Source organism: Urocitellus parryii, chromosome 10 (assembly GCF_045843805.1).
Source record: "Urocitellus parryii isolate mUroPar1 chromosome 10, mUroPar1.hap1, whole genome shotgun sequence".
Classification (NCBI taxonomy): Eukaryota; Metazoa; Chordata; class Mammalia; order Rodentia; family Sciuridae; genus Urocitellus; species Urocitellus parryii.
Genome location: NC_135540.1, coordinates 71,447,651 through 71,465,809, shown reverse-complemented (window position 1 = coordinate 71,465,809; position 18,159 = coordinate 71,447,651). Strand labels below are relative to the sequence as shown.

General features: G+C 40.9%; 1 long non-coding RNA gene across 2 annotated transcripts in view; it reads left to right on the top strand.

Annotated features, from left to right (window-relative positions):
- Positions 1–12,507, top strand: part of LOC144257199 (uncharacterized) — a 169,193-nt gene extending 156,686 nt beyond the window's left edge. Inside the window, exon 3 of one of the 2 annotated variants that reach the window (XR_013344392.1) lies at positions 12,426–12,507. This is a non-coding gene — a long non-coding RNA (uncharacterized LOC144257199). Of the gene's footprint in view, positions 1–4,068; positions 4,144–12,425 lie in introns of those variants that run through there. The other variant, XR_013344391.1, reaches the window with a different exon arrangement.
- Positions 12,508–18,159: the final 5,652 nt, after the last annotated feature.

Genomic DNA, 18,159 nt, shown 5'->3' with positions numbered 1-18,159 from the left:
TAAGTGATCTACTCTGCTGGTAGTATTCTCAATTGAGTTTTTAAGTTGGTTTATTGTTTCCTGCATTTCTAGGATTTCTATTTGTTTGTTTTTTATTACTTCTATCTCCCTGTGAAATTGATCTTTTACTTCCTGAGTGACAGGCTAGGGTTTGTTTATTAAAAAATAAAATAAAATAACTGTTTAAGACACTTTCTCTTTTCCAAAGTGACTGTGAGTTCACACTCCCCTGGCCACTGGACATGGAGTGTTCACAGTCTTTAATGTTAGTCATTATGTGACTGTCGGATGCTGCTAGCACATGATCATCTTAACTTGTATTTCTAATGACTAACAATTATGAGGATTTTTAAACATGTCTTTTGGTCATTAGTATATCTTCTCAAAGTGTCTGTTAAAGTATTTGCTCATTCCTTGGCTATCTCCCAAATTAACTAGTGGACGATGACCCCTGGGAGGACACACCTGGAGTGGACCTCTTGAAACACCCTCTGTTCCCCATGACGGGCAGAGTCATATCTCTGGGGCAGGAGTTCCCGTCTTTCTCCTTTGCTAGCAAAATGACAGAATTCCTTTTCCCTTTTTCTCAAAAAAAAAAAAAAAGAAAGAAAGAAAGAAAGAAAGAAGACGCATTTGCTCATTTCTATTGGATTATTCATTTTCTGGTTTTTATAATATATAAAATGCATAGATATACCATTTATATCATATATAAAAATATACATCTATAATCCAGATTTGGGCTTTTTGCCATACATGTGCTGCTGTAGCTTGAGAGTGTCCTCCAAAGGCTCATGTATTGCCAGCCTATGGTGCTATGAGGAAGTAGTAGGATCTTTAGAGATAGGGCCTAGTGGAAGGAAGTTAGATTATTGGGGTGTGCCCTTGATGGAGATATTGTGACCATAGACAATTCCTGTCTCTTTGTTTCCAAGCTACCATAGAGAGTAGTTATGCTCCATCACAATCTCACCACCATAATGAACTGCTTAAATCTGGGCTCAAAAGCCCTGGAGCCAACCAACCATGGACTGAAACCTCTGAAATCATGGGCCAAGATAAACCTTTCCACTTTGTAATTTGATTGCCTCAGGTATTTTGTCACATGATGGAAAACTGACTAGCTCATGTGTACTGTGAATATTTTCTCCCAATCTGTGGCCAAAGGTCTTGTGAAGAACAGAAGTTTTTAAATTTGATGAGTTCAGTTTACCAGCAGTTCCTGCTCTGCATGCACATGTGTGCACATGCATTTGCTGTTGTATTTTTGATAGCTACCTTGAGGATCTCAAGTTTTTTTTTCCTGCTCAATGCATAGTCATAACTGTTGATAACTTGCCACTAATCAAAAGAGTAATATCAAGCCCACTAAAAACACAAACATACCAAGTATTTGCCATAATGAAACAATACATTTTGGAACCCATGGTCCTTCTCATTCTGAGCTCCTGCTAACCTCTGGATATTTCCATATTTGACATGAGGCCTACATTTTTCAAAAAGGAGAGTTTTCCCTTATGTTCTTCACTAAAAGGCATTAATTCCTTGCCAGAGGGGCTGAGGACAGAGAAACTTGAACACTAATATGTCAGTACCACTGCCAGCTGCAAGAGCCATCAGGGAGAATAACAAATCTCAAAAATAATACATCTGTGAAATGGTTAGTTCAAATTTATCAACTGCACATCCAGCTATCCAAGAGCATATTCTTGCAGAAAGGGCACACTATCCATTACTGCAGTATCTCCCATTTGGGGAGGGGGAGGGAAATGGTATTCATGTAGCTAAATAGCATACTCAGGTCATAGACTGGTGAAGCAAGGAAATGATCCAAAGAGCTGCCAGTGTTCACAGGGAGCACCCCTGAGCCTCCAGTCTGACAGGCACAGCCATCTCTCTCCGCTGCCACCAGGTCTCCGGACTTCTGCACATCCCCTGCCCTCCCTAGAAGAGCCCTACCTTCTGGTGCACTCCTGAGGAACCTATTCTCAGTGCTTCCCTGTGCCAGGATGACTTGGCCCATCTCGGGCATATTGATTGGAATTTGGTGGAAACTTTTTGAATCCATTTAAAAAAAAAAAAGAAAGAAAAAAAATAAACTTGAGACACAACCGAAAAGAAAAAGAAAAAAAAAAAAACCAACAAGCCTTAAATTCTGTTCAGAGATTTGGGTTTGTGCCCGATTGGAGGGAACAGCTTGCAAATTGCTCTTCAGAAGCTGTCAGAATACTTGCCTCAAGTTTTCTCTGACTCAGCTCTTTGCAGGAAAGACAGGTTGCGCCAGCTGGTTCATCAGCCAACCCTTCCTTGTCGGAGAGATCACAGAGTCGCCTTGGATTCCACTGGACTCGCTTCAAGAAAGGGGTCTCCGGAGTCAGAATGGACTCCCACCCAAACCTACTATTTAATGTATGTTACGCTGTTCCAAGAATGCCAACAGCACTTTTCTTCTTTCCTCCTGGAGATGGGTCCCTTCCAAGGCTTTTAAACAGTCGGGGAGGGAAAAGGTCGAAGTGAGAAAAACGTTAACTCACTAGGTCAGCTTCTTGGTTCACGATGATTCAACATCAAATTTATTTTTTTTAAAGATGGCATCACTATTGTTAGTCAGCTCCTCATTCTTGGGATAGAATCCCTCCGGAAAAACAGCTTCAAGGAGGAAAGATTTCTTTAGGATCATGATTTCAGAGATTTCAGTCCATCTTCAACCGACTCATTGCTCTGTGCCTGAGGTGGGGCGGGTTGTGACGGCTTAAGGGACTGTCAGGGGAAAGCGGCTGACATGGAGGCAGCAGGAAAACAGAGAGGACAGGTCCAGGAACCAGGCATAGTCCCCAAGGGCATGCTCCCTGGTGACCCTTTCCTGCAGGCCTCACCAACCCCCAGTAGTTCATTCATCAATCAATAGATTAATCCACTGATGAAATCAGAGCTGTCCTGAGCCAATCACTTTCCCAAAGCCCCACCATTGAGTATTCCTGCAACGGAGACCAAGCTCTCGACACATGAGCCTGTGGGGAACAATTCAGATCCAAGCAACAGCAAGTATCAAGAAATAAAGAAAAAAATAAATAAAAAGCCTATGTGAAAACAAAGACAATGATCAGGACTGGTATAAATAAAACTAAAAACTTTTCCTTTTGTCTATTTTCTTAATAGTATTCTTGGTTTTCTGAACTCTTATCTGAGCTCTGGATTGTAAAAATGGTCATTCCTTGGTATCTGGGAGCGATTGGTTCCAGAAACCCCCACTCAGAGCAAAATTTGTGGATGCTCAAATAAATACATAAATGGTACACTATTTGCATATAACCTATACACACCTCCCCATCCATGTTAAGCTACATGCCAGATGTAATTTCTTACAATGTCTAATACAATGTCAAAATTATATAAATAAGTGTTAATTGTATTGTTCAGGTAATAATTGTGAGGAAAAAAAAAGTTTGTACATATTCAGTACAGAGATGGTGCTTTTTCCAGACATGTTAGCTCCATGGTTCATTGAATTCTCAGATATGGAGCCAACCACATTCTTATTTTACAAGAAAAGAATTTTAAAATCTGAAATGCTTGATACTCTACTCTGAGTCTTCTTGAGACTTATTTTATATCACTGTGACTTATAACCTATTTTAATTCCATCCAAGTCTAAGACAATGTTGTTTATTTAGGTTTATCATTACTATTAATTTCTATTGATTTTTCTTTCCCTTTTGTTTTCTTGGTGCTGAGGATCAAACTTAGGGCCTCATGCATGCTCAGCAAGTTCTCTCCCACCGAGCTACATCTTTGGTCCCATAATTTCTATTTCTCATCAGTGAAGAGATGCAACTATTAATAATTAGTCAGAATTTTGTGAACATGCGGGAGTTCTGAAATGGCATAGAGAGAACTGATATAAATCTGCTCTTCTGTAAGTCAACGAAAACAATGACAGAAATTATCAGAATTAACATTGTTTCAGAGCTCTGGGAATTAGCCCAAGGCATGGGGTGATTGAAGAAGAATTCATTTTAACAAAACTGCTAAAGCTCAGTAATCACGGGGCTTGTCTCTATCTTGCAGCCATGGAAACTGGCAATCAACAGCCTTGCAGCCAGGAGAAGGGGCGCACTTGATTTGTAACTCCTCCAAACTTCACATCTTCAGATCAGTGTCACAGTTGGACCTGACTTGAAACTTACTCTGACAGAAAAAAACTCCACCTCCACAGCATTTGTTGGAAATAAACCTTCAAAAATTGTTTAGAGCCAGGAGCAGTGGTCCATGCCTTGTGATCCCAGCAACTCAGGAGGCAGAGGCAGGAGGACTCTACACCAGCCTGGGAAGACACAGTGTTTCAAAGTAAACAATAAAAACACTGGGAATGTAGCTTCATGGTGCAGCACCCCAGGGTTCCATCCCCGGCACCCCGGGTCCTATCCCCAGCTCTCCCATCTCTGACTAACCTTGAGGCTCTTTAAAATCAGGAAGTGGAGGCTAAGACTGAGCCGTAAGCTACTTGAGCATTAAATAAGGTAAGGAAATATCTGATCAGTCGTTTCTGACCACTCAGCTAACTAAACGAAGGTTCGGTGAATTCATACTACAGAGAGTATGGACTTCACAGAATTAGTTGGTTAATATCACTAAACTACAAGCCTGGAAGGGAAGTAGAGTCTGATATCCTGAGTTTCCACATTACATTTTCTAAAATACTCAATTTGTTACCAAAATAATAAGCTGCACCAAAGAAAATATACAAAGGAAAAGTCTATAAAAGAGAACGTTTTTTAATCAACTATTATACATATGTTCCCAGGACCAAAGGAAACCATAGCTAAGATATTCCATCTCTTTTAAGATCTCAAAATCGATATAAAAGCTATATTAATAGAATAAAAGACAAAAACTGCATGATCATCTTAATACATGCAAAAAAAAGGTATTTGACAAAATCTAGCACTCCTGGATGATAAATTTTGCACTCAAGAAACTAGGGATTTAAAAAAAAGTTCCTGAACCTGGTAAAGTGTTTCTATGAAAAACCCACAGCTTATCCAAGAGCAAGTTAGATCTTTTCATCTTCTAAGGTCTTCTTTGATTTCTTTTCTTTAGTTTTCATTGTGTAGATCGTTCACCTCTTTTGTTAAGTTGATTCCCAAGTATCTTTTTTTTTTTTTGAGGCTATTGTAAATGGGGTAGTTTTCCTCATTTCCCTCTCAGAGGATTTATCACTGATATACAGAGATGCCTTTGATTTATGGGTGTTGATTTTATATCCTGCTAGCAATTAGAGAAATGCAAATCAAAACTACTCTTAAGATATCATCTCACTCCAGTCAGAATGGCAGCTATTATGAAGACAAACAACAATAAGTGTTGGTGAGGATGTGGGGAAAAAGGTACACTCATACTTTGCTGGTGGGACTGCAAATTGGTGCAGTCAATATGGAAAGCACTACTGAGATTCCTTGGAAAACTGGGAATGCAACCACCATTTGACCCAGCTATCTGTCTCATTGGTCTATACCCAAAGGACTTAAAAACAGCATACTACAGGGACACAGCCACATCAATGTTTATAGCAGCACAATTCACAACAGCTAAACTGTGGAACCAACCTAGGTGCCCTTCAATAGATGAATGGATAAAAAAAATATGGTATATATACACAATAGAATATTACTCAGCAATAAAAGAGAATAAAAACATGGCATTTGCAGGTAAATGGATGGTGCTGGAGAAGATAATGCTAAGTGAAGTTAGCCAATCCCAAAAAAACAAATGCTGAGTGTTTTCTCTGATATAAGGAGGCTGATTCAGAGTGGGGTAGGGAGGGGGAGCATGGGAGGAATAGACAAATTCTATATAGGTCAGAGGGGTGGGAGGGGAAGGGAGGGGGCAGGGGGTTAGCAATGATGGTAGAATGTGATGGACATCATTATCCAAAGTACATGTATGAAGACATGAATTGGTGTGAACATACTTTATATACAAACAGAGATATGAAAAATTGTTCTCTATATGTGTAATAAGAATTGTAATGCATTCCACTGTCATGTATTTAAAAACTAAAATCAACTAAAAGTAAAAAAAAAAAATTAGAAAAACCCACAGCTACTATCATTCATAACAGTGAAACACAGAAAGGTCCCCCCTAAGATCAGGAAAAACAATTTCCACTCTTGCCACATCTATTCAATATTGTGCTGGAGGTTTTGATCAGAGCAATTAGTCAAGACAAAGAAATAAAAAGCATTCAGAAATAAAAGTAAAATCTGTTCTTGTAGTTAATGTAACATTGTAGACAGAAAATCTTAAGGAATCTGCTAAAAATTATTAGAACTAATAAATATGCTCAAAGGTAGAAGAGCATAAGATCAATATTTTAAAAAACAGTTTTATTTCAATACACTTGTGGGGAACAATTCAAAAGTGAAATTAGGGAAATAGCTCCATGTGTAATAGCACCAAAGAAATAAATACATTAAAATACACTAATAAAATGAAAGATACACACTGAAAATTACAAAATATGTTGCAGAAATTAATGAGAATCTAAATAAATGGAAAGGCATCCTGCTTCATGGACCAGAGGGCTTACTATCATTAAAATATTAACAGTCTCTAAGCTAACCTACAAATTAATCACAATCTTCATCAAAATCCCAGATGGCATTTTGGCAGAAATTGATATGCTGGTCCCTAAAATCTATGAAAGTGCAAGGGATGCAGAAGAGCCAAAATGATTTTTAAAAAGTTGGGAGGACTCATATTCCCCAATTTCATAACGTGTTACAATGTTACAGTAATCAAGATGGAGTGGAACTGGCAGAAGGATACACATGTAAATGAAGACAATAGGATTGAGAGTACAAAAATAAACCTTTACCTTTATGGTCAATTGATTTTTGACAAGAATGCCAAGGCAATTTAATAGGGACAGAATAGTCTTTCCAACCAATGGTGCTGGGACACCATTTGTCCCAGATGCTGATAGGCCAAAGAACTAAAGTGTTTCCCTTTATTATAAGACACACATGCACACTCAAAATAGATAATAGACCCAAATCTAGGAGTTAGAACAATAAAATTCTTGGAAGACAGCATAAGAGTAAATCTTTGTTTCTTTAATTTAGGCAACGGTTTCTTACTTATAAAACAAAAGATAAAATCAACAAAAATTAGATAAATTGGACCTCGCTAAAATTTTAAGTATTTGCTACAAATGATATATCATGAAAAGGAAAAAGAACACACAGATAATGGGAGAAAATACTCACAGATCATACACTGTATATCTGATAAGGGCCTTTATTCGAAAATTGTAACAATGTCTTAGAACTCATCAGTAAAAACATGAATAGTCTTAGACAAGTCAAGTTTTTAGACATTTTTACAAAAAAGAGATAATTTCTAAGAAACACATTAGAAGTTCCTCAACATATCAAACTATAAACAAAATGCAAATTAAAGCCACAGAGAGACATAATTTCCCATCTACTAGAAGGCCTGTTGTCAGAAAGGCAGACAATAATAAGGTTGGTAGTGATGTGAAGAAATTAGAATCCTCTATTTTGTTTGTGGGGATGTAAAATTGTGCAGCCACTTTTGGAAACAGTCTTTCGGTTCTTTAAAACATTAATAGACTTACCACGACAGCAATTTCATTTTGGGGTATCTTTAGGAAACAGACTGATGGATACCCTGAAAGATACCCACCCCCCTCCAGCCCCTGAAAGCTGTGAGCATGTTACCTTCCCTGGGCAAAAAGAACTTAGCACCTGTGATGAAGTTAAGGCTTTGAGATCTTGAGATGGGGAGATGAACCTGCATCATCTACTTGGGTCCAAGCTAATCACAAGGGTCCCTGTAAAGGGGAGGCACAGGGATCAGTCAGCAACAGCCACTTGACAATGGAAAGAGAGGAAGAGAGAAGGAGAATGAATTATAGATGTGTCAATAGACCAGAGAGAAGAGAAGACGAAGGAAACAGGGGGGAAGGAAGCCTTGCTGGCAGGATCCAGGGAAAGTGGGTGCCTCCGGAGGCTGGCAACCCCTGTGAGAGCCTCCAGAAGCCTGGCAGCCAACTCTCCTTTACTCGTGGCAACACCTTGACTTTAGCCCAATGCAAGTGATTCTGGACTTCAGACCTCCAGAACCAAAGGATGGTAAGAGACGGTACGTTCTGCATGACCCTCAGCCACTAAGTCCGGGCTGATTTGTTAGAGCAGCAACAGGAAAGTAACTCAATGACCCAGAGAAACTAAAACATGTGTCCACACAAACACTTGTGAGCAAATGTTCTTATAGAGCTAGTCACAATAATCATAAAATAAAAGCACCCCAAAGGCCCATCCCCTGATGACTCAATTTAAAAAAAGGTAGCATATTCCAATAATGGGATGTCATTTGTAATTTTAAAAAATGAAGTACTGATAATGCTACAATAAAAATAAACTTTGAAAACATTGTGATAAGTTAAAGGAACCAGTTATTTACAGGAAATGTACAAAAAAAAATGAGAAACATCTATAGAAACAAATTAGTAGAGGAACAAGAAGTGACGGCTAACAGGTGTGAGGTTTCATTTTCATATGAAATAAATTGTACATTGGATAGTCATTTGTGTGAACAATTCTGCAAATACACTAAAATCTACTGGATTATATACATTAAAGGGATGGATGCTGTGTGAATTATATCTTAACAAAATATTTATAATGATCGGTGACAGAATGCAAATGTTCATCTCACTCTATTAGAAGGTGGAGTAATCCAAACATACAGCAAATCCTAAATATGGATCTTTATCTTTCGAATGGGGCTTTAGTTTTATACTAAACAGAGCTGACCACAGAGTGAATGACACCTCAGCTGATGGATTCAGTCACTTAACAGATGAAGGCATGTTTTGTGCCTTACACTGGCTGGGCTCTGGAACCATGAGTACCAATGGAATACACACGTGGACTACCAGTTATTTTCACTTATTCATCCAAGTCAGTGGGTCTGCTGAGTTCTTCCCAGCCAATCCCCTAGCTTGACTGTGCCAAACCTCACCACTCCTTATGTAATAAAGCTGCCTTATGTCTTGTCTATGTGTATTAGTTCAAATTTGTTTATGCTACAGTTTGGATCTGGAATTCTTTCTGAAAGAGCCCTTGGCACTGTTAGGAGGTGATAGACCCTTTAAGAGGTGGGGCCTAGTGAGAGGAAGTTAGGTCACTGAGGCTGTGCCCTCAAAGTGCATTGTGGAGGCCCAGCCCTTTCTCTCCTCTTCATGTCTTGGCCATGAGGTGAACAGATCTTTGTTCAGCTATATGATCCCTCCCATTGTGTGCTGCTTTACCACAGAGCCCAAAGCAACGAGGCTAACAGATCCTGAACTGACATCTCTAAAACTTTCGTCTTTTAAAGTTAATTGTCTTGGTTATTTGTTATAGCAACAGAAAACTGCCTGATACACTTACTTTTTCAGATTGTTGTGAAACTCTGATTCATACAAATTAGACTTAAATCCATTTATATGCACATGCCTCTCTATTCATGCTGAATCATTTCAAAAACAGTATAACAATATAACCAAATGCTTACATAAGATAAATGTATCACCGAATTGATGCTATGAATAAGATCTTTAAGGGGCTGAGATATCAATTATCACCATGTCTCTTGGGTCCAAGAAGTTCTTTCCAGGGAAATCAGCAGGAGAGTATTTCAGGAAGTTGCCAACATGGCCAAGATATAGGGATGGGAGAATGTCTGCTCTTTAGAGGGAGAAGGTCAGTGTGGCTGGAGTTTATGAGCAAGGGAGCACAAGGCAGGGCCAATTCTTACAGGATCCTAAAGGCCACCAGGGTAAAGTCCAGTAGTGGCTCCTTAACACCCATTTTCAAAGTCTTTATTATTAGTATTATTAATATTCATATTTTGGATGAATATTGTTCATTTGAATAGAAAACTTCATATCCCTCACTCCTAGGGCTGTGGGTTAAAGTTGTGGACAACCTGAGGTCAGCTGACTGGTCTCCTAATGAACAGAATATTCTTTTTCACTCATTTACTCTTCCAAATTATATGGAGAGAAGATAAATGACTGAAGATTAATATCTTGACATGCTACAGATGCCAGAGAAAGAAGGACTCTGGGTCTTGAATACTACGACATTCCAGATCAGCCTTGGCCAGCCACCTTCTATTTACTCTCTGTGGTAGAGAAGGAATTCCTATCCTGCTAATTAATCCATGGTTGTTTGGGATTTTTCTATACTTCACAGTGGAGCATGATCTTATTAGACTCTTAAGGAAGGGTTAGTCTCTCCTACAAGTACTGGGAAGATCATAAAGTTATAACACTATTGCCTTAGGCTGGAAAGATCTCTTCAACTGTCACAGGAATAATTGATTGAAGTGAGAAACTTTGAATGCAGGGAGTCCAAGTGGGAAGCTATTACAATAATTTAGGTTAACGATGTTGATGAATATAGATGTTTTAAAGGAAAAAAAAATTTGAGATATATTTAGGGTAGAAAATCAACAGGACCTGGTTACTGATCATTGTCGGGAGCGAAGAAAAGGGAGGTGTAAAGATGACTCAAATAATTCTAAGTTGAGCAACTGGTAGGGTGAGGTGCTACTTCCTGAAATGGGGAGCACTGGGGTCTTAGAGAACCTATGAGAATGAGTTTAATTTTGGACTGAGCCAATCTGAATGGCACAAATCATGGTGGGTTTTCAGATGGATATGAAGAAAGGGTGGAGGAGATGAGCTTAGGTTGGGGTCACAAAGTAGTGTTGTGGGATGCTCTGGTGAAAACTTCAGGATTCTTTGTACCTCCTTGGCTTAATTTTTAAATGTAATACAATTTAAAAGTCATGATGCATCACTAATGACAAAGTCAATATCTAAATAAAATCCCCATATCCATTTTTATGGATACACACACAAACACACACATACACACACACATACACACACACAAATGTGTACATAAAAACATACACATATACATACATGTGCAGGGATGGATAGACATACATGTAAGCTTCTGAAGCATAAACTTTTGTCTTATGTTGTTCATTGATGCATATCTACTGCCTAGAAGGGTATATAGTAGGGCTCACAAAATATTAACTGAATGAATAAATATGTGAGCTACATACCATGGGTTGTGATATAAAACTATATTTAATATGTGAAATTTGACATAGTTTCAGGAAAATAAAATTTTCAAAAACAAAACAATGTCAAAGAATCCCAATACTCTTTATCCTTAACCCAGATTCCCCTGACATTTAAATTTTACCATATTTGTTCCTTCTTTTTCTTTCTCCCTTTCTCTCTCTTCTATCTATTCACACATGTACACATATTTTTCTGAACCATTAAAAAAACTGCATACCTGGGCTGGAGTTGTGGCTCAGAGGTAGAGTGCTTGCCTATTACGTGAGAGGCCCTGGGTTTGATCCTCAGCACCACATAAAAATAAATAAATACATACATAAAGGTATTGTATCCAACTACAACTACAAATAAATATTTTTTAAAAACCCTGCAAACCTAAATCCCCTTTGCCCCTGTCAGAATTTATATCTTAAAGTAGAAATTATCTTCAGTAAATACAATGTAATCATCAAAACCAGGACACACTAACATTTAAATAAAACTATTATCAAATGTACTGACTGTGTTAGGACTTTTGATAATTGTCCCAATAATGTCTTTTATAACTAATGAAGAGCCAAGATTGTGTGTTGCCTTCATCTGTCACATCTCTTCAGTCTCTTTCAATCTGGAACAGTTCCTGAATCTGTCTTTTTATAAAATGTTATTTTACTGTGGGTCAGGGTAAAAACAATTTTTCTGACAGTTACTGTTATAGTGAGTAGTTAACAGTCTTAAAAAAAAATCACCTTCATCTGCCTTCAGAGGGGAAGTCTCTAGAACATTTTCTTTCTTGGAATGGTGGATGGTGGCTTTCACATCCCATCAGGAAGGGTGTGGTGTCAGGGAAGGGAGATCAATGATGATTTGAAAGTGACCCCCAAAGTTTATGTATTGGAAAAAAATTCCCAATGCAACCATATTGAGGTGTGGGGACCCAGTCAGGGGTGATTGGGTCACAAGGATTTATGAATGGATTAGTGTCGCTATTGCAGGAATAGATTATTTCATCTCAAACGTGAATTTGTTTTAAAATTGAGTTCAGTCCTCTCTTGCTCATTCATTCTTGCCCTCTCTTGCTCTTTTGCCTTCCACCGTGGAATGATGCAGCACAATGCTGCTAGCGCCATGCCAGTCACATGCTCTTGGGTGTCCCAGCCTCCAGAGCCATGAGCAAGATAAACTTTTATTATTTATAAATGACCTAGTCTTAGGCATTCTAGTATAGCAACACAAAGCAGTCTAAAACAGATTGGGACATTTTTTGTTGCAGCATTTGGATTCTGAGAGGATGTGAGAGCCCCCATTGAAGAGGAAATGACGTTAATGACACCTGGTGCTGACAATTTGGAAAGAAACCTGACTGACCTGGGTGAGTGAATTCCAAAGAAGAAGAGAGAACAGCTACTCCGGATCTTTGCAGGATACGTTTGAGGGCTCTGGCATAGTACTGTAGCTTTGAGAAACAAAACCCTGAGACCTGACACAAACAAGAAGTGCCTCTGACCACAATTGACACTGAGGGAGGAAATACCCTCCCAGGAAATCTACGCCAGCTCTGGATTAATGGTGGCAGCTGCCCACCAGAGTCGGATGTGTTATTAACAGCTGTGGCAGCAAGAGGTAGAAGTAGTCATGAGAATTGCAGAATTCCAGGGTTTTTTTCAAGGAGCATCTCGCTCACCTGTCCTTCCATTTCAGTTTGTATTCCCAGGGTCTCTTCCGTCATCAAGAGAAGGCTGTATTCTCAAAGGGAAAATACTTAAATATTTGCTAATGTGGAAGGTAGGGATCTCGACTTAACCCAGCTCTAAACACAAATATAGATTTGTATTTGCACAGTGAGTTTTTGGAACCCGTCCTGCCTGTTGCGGATTATAAAATATAGGAGAGAGAGGAAATTCCCCAGGGAGAGAGGAAAGAAGGAAAAGAGAGAGCTCGGGGCTGAGGCTAAGAAGTGCCAGCATTTTTAAAGTCAGGCAGAGAAGCAGCCTTCAAAGGAGATAGAAATGCTACCACGGAGCAAGAAGGAAAACCAGGAGAGCGAGGATCACGCATGAAGAAAGAACATGGGTTCACAGGTGCCAGCAACACTAACACGGGTGAACTTGAGCGGCGAGTGCTTGCATCCTATAAAGGAACAGTCATTAGTATACCCTTTCTCCTGGGCCCCATGTTCTCTGTGTCCACAACTGCTGTAGAGCTCTGGACATCTGTGATAAGGTGCAGCAGTTACAGCTGTGCCGCTCATGGCCATCAGCCATGGCGTCCTATATCTGCCACCTTGGTGTACCCAGGGAAGGAGACTGGGAAATGGGCATGGCCAAGGGACCCCCCCCCAATGTTCTGGAGAGCAGTTGCCATGACCAAGGTCCTGTGCAGGGACGTGCCACTGCCCCTTCACTGGATATACCCTTGGCTGCTCACTGAAACTCAGAATGCCAGGACAGGCCACCTGCCTGGACAAGCTGACCTGACAGCTTGCCCTGGGGTCCTGCTATAGTTTGGATTTTGAGTGCCCCCACAAAGGCCCGTGTATTCAAGATTCGGCCTCCAGCTTGGCACTATTGGGAGACAACGGAGCTTTTATTAAGAGGTGAGGCCTACTGGGGGTCTTCAGGGAAATGGGGGTGTGCTCTTCAGGGGGAATGTGGGACCTAACCCCTCTCCTTCTCTTTTCTTTTTTTCATTCCAGCCACCAGGTGAGTAGCTGTGCCCTACCATAAGTTCCACCACGATGTGCTGCCCCGCCACAGACCCAAATCAAGAGAGCCAACAGGCTACGGATGGAAGCCTCCAAAACCATGATTCAAAATAAACCTTTCCTCTTTATAAGTTGACTCTCTTGGGTATTTGTGACAGTGAGGGAAAGCTGACTAAGACAGGTGCACTTAACTGGGGAGAAGTAGGGCCTCCTCTTCTCATTCTCAGTTTTTCTACTTAAACCTTGAATCTCTTACCTGATCTAAGCTCCCCCATCCTCACCACCTCAGTTCAGGCAAAAAAGGAAGGCAAGTGTGTGCTGGACCCTCCTCGATACAACTGAGTCTTTTTGTGAGCCCTGTGTGTTTGGTCTGGTGAGGTGGTGTCTCCAGGGAGCTACGCAGATGAGGGGCTCCCTTGTGAACACTGGGCTATGTCTTCCCACCGCCCCAGAAGCTGGTGGGAACAAGCAATATTGCCTCCTTGCTCTTCTGACCCACTCTCCCACCCTCCCTCTCCCCCACCACCCGGTAACAGCCCTGGCAAGAGCATAGCCCCTGTCCAGCCTCCCTGTGGACGCCACGTGGGCTGCAGGCATCATGCCTCCTGGCTACTGGTAAGTTTGCCAGGGAAGGGGAGCTCTCCCTTTGCCTGGAAATGCCAGGGCTGGCTATTTCTCTCCAGTTAGGATGTTTTATCTCCTGTTCTAGACACCAAGAGAGATCAGGGAGTTGGCTAGCTCTGCAGAATCACTTTGGATGGAAGATGGAGGGTGGGGAGAGTCTGGAGGTGTGCCTTGGCTTCAGGAAGCCTTCTCCTCCCTCCAAGTAGGTTGTGTTAGGAGAAGTAACACTCGCTCTTCACACTGCATTTCCCTGGCAGAGCTCCTCCCTCTCCCAGGCCTCCGTTTTCACCAGGAAGGAAGGATGGGGCTGGGAGATGGAGTGATGGGGGTTCTCTGAACCCAGGTACCTCAAAGAACTCTGAAGGTGGGTAGCTAGCCCTCATCATTGGGGGTCAGGAGGGAGGGGGAGCAGTTTGCCCTGGTGCAGACAAATGCAGGGGCTTGACGTTTGGCGGAGTAGCATGGGCATAATAAAAGGGAAACACCTTTCAACTTGTTGTCTTATAATTCCAAAGACAATGCAGACCCTTGTTCCCTGCAGCCCAGAGTGGACGGCTCCCCCATCACCGCCCTCAGAGGTTCTCTGGATGACTCTCTGACCCAGAAATGAGGATGATTAGAGTCCTTATTGGTGAATTTCCAAGATAATAGGAAAAATCCACATTGGAATCCTGTATTAAATATTCACTGAATAGAAGGTTAAAGAAAAGCGGGGAGGGGGAGGAATTAAGTGACCGTGAGGGAAAAAATAATAATTTTCTACTGCAATGAATTTGTCAGTACACATCCCAAGTTATGAAGGGGCGATGGTTTAGATATGAGGTGTTTCCCCCAAAGCTCATGGGTGAGACAGTGCAAGGGTTTTCATGTTTAGATTACGAGAGGTGTAACCTAATCCGTAGATTAATCCACTGATATGGATTAGCTGGGTGGTATCTGTAGGCAAGTAGGGTGTGGCTGGAAGAAGTGGGTCAATGGGAGCATGCTTTGGGGGTTATATTTTTTTCCCTGGTGAGTGAAGCGCTCTCTCTCTCTCTCTCTCTCTCTCTCTCTCTCTCTCTCTCTCTCTCTCTCTCTCTCCATCCTTCCCTTTCTCCCCATTATGTTCTGCCTAAATGCAGGCTCAGGGTAATAAAGTCAGCTGTCTATGGACTGAGACTTCTGAAAAACATGAGCCCAAACAAATCTTTCCTTCTCTACGTTGTGTTTCTCAGGTCGTTTGGTCACAGAGAGGAAGAGCTGACTGAAACAGAAGGTTTGACTTAAGGACAGTACAGAAGCAATGCAACTTCAGGGGAAACCACACTTTGAATTTGGATTCCCCGCCCCAGGTGAGAGATATGTGGTCTCATCCTCTTGGGCAGAGCTGGGTAGCGGCAGCAGCCGCAGCTCCAACCAACCCCACATTCTTTAACAAGCAGTCCACGGTGGTTGTCAGTGGTTTTAGATACTGTGTTTTGTGTTTTTGCATCCCATCATGTCTACACCATGCTCGTCTGTATGTAGATATAAAATATTCCACCCTTTATTATAGAATAGGCTTTGCATTTGATGATTTTGCTCAAATGCAGACTAACGGAAGGGTTGTGAGGATGTTCAAGGCAGGCTAAGCTCGGATGGTTGCTAGGTTTAGGCATATTCAATACATTTTCAATTGAAGATATTTTTCAATTTAAGATGAGTTAATTGGGATTTAATCTCATAGTAAATGGAGGAGGTTCTATATAGAGCAGGCAGTATGTGTGCTTCCGTGTGTACAGACATTCTTCAGGTATACTTGCAATTCCCCCCACACATGCACACAGGGAGTCAAGTGCATCTCTGCTTGTAAGACAGGTGAACTAGACAAGCTCTTACCAAAGCAATTCGAAGGGTGTCTCAATTTTTTCCCCATCACCAGTTTTTACAGTTTGCAAAAATTTCAGCCTTAGAGATTATTTTCATGGTGAATAGGATCTCCAGGACATTTTCCCCCTTAGATCTCTTCCTGAGAAACCTCAGTCAAAATATTCTCTTCCTTTTCTGAATTTCCAAATACTTGGTCTAGAGGCGGTGGCCTTGCTAAGTCATCCTTGCGGAGCCCACGGTAGTGAATACAGTGTCTGGTCTATTCTGGGTGGTCAAAAACCAAATACCAAGTGTCTGCAAATACAGTCATGTCTGGGAATTCTAGAAATCTAAGTCATCATTATGTCAAGGGCATTCCAAGGTAAGACAGATGGAAACCTGAGCTCCCAGGATGCTCTGGGCTTGCAGAATGTTAACAAGGCATTAAAAAGAATTCACTCAAATGACAGTGTAGTCTCAGGCTAGTCACTTAACATCTCTGGTCTGAATTCTCTCATCTCTGAATTATCAAGGTTAGATGAAGCATTCTCCAAGGTCATTTTTCTCTTGATTCTCCTTGCCTTAGACAGGGTTGGAGAACCTTCCATTATTATTTACTTATTACAGCCTTTCTACTACTATATGTACTAATTGGATGCCACTTCACATTATGCCATAAGCTATCTGTAGTAAATCCCTGATCCTCCTTGGCTAACATCCAAGCCCCTTCCAAACCTAGACCTTACGTTTTGTCAGGCTTTTAACCAATTCCCTATGTAAGCTTCCCTTACAGTCAAAATTGCTTCAGTTTTGGTCCCCCAATAACTTTTTATTTTTTACTTTTCCCTTTACTCAAATAACTCTGTCCACGTATGTGCTAATGCATATCAGGTGTCAGCTGGACTAAGCTCAAGGATACCCAGGTCACTGGTAAAACATGAATCTTGGATATGTCTCTGAGGGTGTTTCTGGAAGAGGTTGGCATTTGCATCAGTAGACTGAGTGGGAAAGATCCACCCTCATCAGTGTGGATGGGCACCATCCAATCTGTTGCAGACTCAAACACAACCAAAGGGTGGAGGAGAAGCAAAATTCCCTCTCTCTTCTAGGGCCAGGACATCCATCTTCAGCTTTTAGGTATCAGAACTCCAAAATCTCTGGCCTGGTGGATTCTGAGATGTACAGCCCTCAACCCCAGGACTGAGAGTGACACCCATTGGCTCCCCTGTGCCAATCTCTGGCTTTCCTAGCTCTCCAGCTTGCAGAGAGTCATGGTACTTCTCCACCCCATGATCCCGTGACCCAGGCCCCACAATGAGTCCATTCTTATATCTCTCTCTGTCTGTCTGTCTGTCTATCTATCATAGAATTCCTAAATCTTCCTATCTCAATTTTTTTTGAAAATTTATTTATTTTTTTCCTTTTTTTATATTTATTGTTCCTTTTTATATTAATTTTTAATTTATATATGACTGTGGAATGCATTAGAACTCTTATTCCACAGATAGAGCACAATGTTTCATATCTCTGGTTGTATACATAGTATCTTCACACCAATTCATGTCTTCTTACATGTACTTTGGATAATGATGTCCATCACATTCCACCATCATTTCTAACCCCCTGCCCCCTCCCTTTCCCTCCCACTCCTCTGCCCTATCTAGAGTTCATCTGTTCCTCCCATGCTCCCGGTCCCTACCCCACCATGAATCAGCCTCCTTATATGAGGGAAAACATTTGGCATTTGTTTTTTGGGGGGATTGGCTAACTTCATTAGCATTATCTTCTCTAACTCCATCCATTTACCTTTAAATGCCATGATTTTCATTCTTTAAAACCAAGTTCAAATTTA